Consider the following 3,325-nt stretch of genomic DNA (forward strand, 5'->3'; position numbering starts at 1 on the left):
TCGGGAAGAAGAGGAAACCGGGGTCTCTATGACAGATGCATTTATCTGCCCTCATCTTAACTTTCTGTCAATAGCATCTGACCACTATCCCTGGAAACTTTTTTTTTTTCTTTTTTAGATGTGGCCTCACTCTGTTGCCCAGGTTGGAGTGCAGTGACGTGATCATGGCTCACTGCAGCCTTGAACTCCTGGGCTCAAGTGATCCTCCCACCTCAGCCTTCTGAATAGCTGGGGACACAGGCTTGCGCCACCACGCCTGGCTAATTTTAAAATTTTTTATAGAGACAGGGGTCTCACTATGTTACCCAGGCCAGTCTCAAACTCCTGGGCTCAAGCAGTCCTCCTGCCCTGACCTCCTAAAGTGCTGGGATTACAGGCATGAGCCACTGTGCCCAGCTTCTTCTTCTTCTTCTTTTTTTTTTTTTTTTTCCAGAGACAAGATCTTGCTTGGTTGCCCGAGCTGGAGTGCAGTGGTGTAATCATAGCTCACTGCAGCCTAGAATTCCTGGCCTCAAGCAATCCTACTACCTTAGCCTCCTGAGTAGCTGGGACTACAGGTGCATGCCATCACACCCAGCTAATTTATTTTATTTTAGTTTTTAGAGATGGAGGTCTCACTATGTTGCCCAGGCTGGTCTTGAACTCTTGTACTCAAGTGATCCTCCTGCCTTGTTTTCCCAAAGTGCTGGGATACAAGCATGAACCACTTTGCCCAGCCACCCTGACTACAGCACTTTTCAGTTTACAAAGCACTTTCAAATACAGTGTCTTGCTTGCTATTTACAGCTACACTGTGATACTGTAGACATCCTCTTCACAGATGCAGACATAGAGGCTCAGAGAAATCACTAACTCACGCCAGTTGGTTACTAAGTCGCAGATCTTGCGCTGTACATCAGCTTGGAAGTCCTGGCTCCTCTGCAGTGCCCATGAAAAGAGGTGGACAGCAGGTGATGAATGTGTAGGGTTTGCCTAAGGCCAGGTAGGAGAGTTGGAAGCTGTCCCTGAAGGCCCCAGAGAGCACCAGCATTAAGCAATCCCTTTTTGGTGCAACAATTACCCTCCCTCCCTCCCTCCCTCCCTTCCTCCCTTCCTGCCTTCCTACCTTTCCTCTCTCTCTTTTTGTCTTTTTTTTTTTTTTTTAAGACAGGATCTCCTTCTGTCGCCCAGGCTGGAGTGAAGTGGCCCGATCTTGGCTCACTGCAGCCTCTGCCTCCCAGGCTCAAGCAGTCCTCCCACCTCAAGCTCCAGAGTAGCTGGGACCACAGGCACGCGCCACCACGGCCAGCTAATTTTTCGATATTTTTTTGTAGAGACAGGGTTTTGCCATGTTGCCCAGGCTAGTAAAAAACTTATATTTCTATAGGGGTGCAGGAAATTGTGGAGAATAGAGGGAAGTAAAAATGAGACAAGCACCACGAGAGGGAAATGTGCTTGCCAGCTGGTGCCATAGCAATCCCAGCTGAGAAGTAATCAGGGAGTAATCAGATGTTCGGATCAAGAGTCTGCTGAGTGTCTTGTGACTGTATAAATGCTTTCTTGGAATCAAAGGGATCTGCTTCTCTTTGTCGTCTCCCTCCCTCATAGGTCAAGCTGAGAAGTTTTGAAATTTGGCATGATTCTCTTATTCGGCTTTTCCTCGTCAGTAACTACTTGGCTGACTTCTTTCCCATTTCTTTCTCTAAATCCACACCAATCCTGCACAGACCCTTTGCGGCTGGTGTACGGCAATGTTATGCTGCAGTTGCCAGGGACAGACAGATTTCTGATTTTAAGCCGTTTAAGGGTTTGCACCATCTTAACAGCAAGCAAAGGTGAGTGACTTTTACGTAACTTGCTCAAGTTTACACAGTCGGAGAGTGGAAGTTGCGACTCAAAGCCAGCCTGTGACTTCTTAGACCACATGCTGTCTGCCAGCATTAGTTCTGGAAAATGAAGAGCCCCCAGGAAAGACCATTCTGTCCATCACATCCCTGTGCCCCTTTCATCTTGACTGATCCACCCTAGCACTGGCCCTGGAGACACATTAAAGCGCGCCTCAGATGCCTGCTCCTGGGAAGGCCTCGAGCCCCTCCCGGCTTATAATCGGCCCACTTGCTCTGTCTCTTCATCTCGCTGGGTCTTGATTCCTGGCTGGAGTCCCTGCCTTTGATATTTGCTTTTGCTCTCCCTGGTTTGGCATCTCATCACATTCCCCTTGTGGCCTCCATTTTTCGTTAGCCCCCTGCTCGGCTCCCTCCTCTGGGTTTGTGTCCTCCCTGGGGCCTCCGGTAGGAATTCTAGGAATGCCTAGTGTCTCAACAGGCCTCATTCATCCCATAAACGTACTAAGCACCTAGGGTGTGTTGGGCACTGTTCTGTCTGCTGGGGATGCAGCAGTGAATAAAATCAAAGTCCCTGCCCTTAAGGAGCTTATATTCTAGTGGGGGGAGTCATGCAACAAGTTAAGAGTTGTGTCGGGTCTCCTGTGCTATTTCTCCCCCTCCCAGCCGTACCCAAACTACTCTTGGATCGGATCTCTGTGATAGAGGCAAGGCCACACACACAGTAGATCAACAGAGGGAGTGTGAGATGCAGAAGTGAGAGGGGGCAGGTGCCCCAAACCTCCTGAGACAAGGTCACTGCTGTTGTGTGAAACAAAATGCTAGAGAAGGCCACGTGCAATGGCTGACATCTGTAATCCCAGAACTTTGGAAGGCTGAGGGAGGAGGATTGCTTGAGTCCAGGGGTTTGAGACCAGCCTGGGCAACATAACAAGACCCCTTCGCTATAACAAAACAACACTACAGAGAGAGAGGGCGGACCTGGCTGGGGGAGCAGCCCCGGCCTGTGTTCACTGGGACTGCGGAAAGAGCCACATGCACAGGTGCTCACTTGTGAACAGCACCTACTTTCTGGTTTCAGCGCGTGGTCCCCGGAAGAGTGGCAGTGTCTTCTGGGAGCTCACAGCACGTGCAAACTTCACCCCACGCACTCCAGTCCTTCCCAATCAAAATCTGCAGGGGGTTCCTGAAGTTTGAGAAGCAACAGAGCTAGACTTTTTGACCAGGTACAGATTGATCACCCCAAGGCCATGGTCAATCTATAATAATTCCTCTCCCATGGAGATGGAGTAGGGATGTGAGTCGGATACAGAGACTTCCTTCTGTGGAAAGGTATGTATTTTAGCAGCATATTCATCACTGTAAAAATTAGTGACTTTTCTCTTTACAAACAAAACACCAATAAAAATGAATGAAAGAAAATTAAATTTGAAAGAGGTGCTTCCTTTTGACTTGTAATTTTTTTAACTGTCAAAATTTCAACAAATAAATCGCTTTCTATA

Source organism: Colobus angolensis, unplaced genomic scaffold, assembly GCF_000951035.1.
Source record: "Colobus angolensis palliatus isolate OR3802 unplaced genomic scaffold, Cang.pa_1.0 Scaffold89, whole genome shotgun sequence".
Classification (NCBI taxonomy): domain Eukaryota; kingdom Metazoa; phylum Chordata; class Mammalia; order Primates; family Cercopithecidae; genus Colobus; species Colobus angolensis.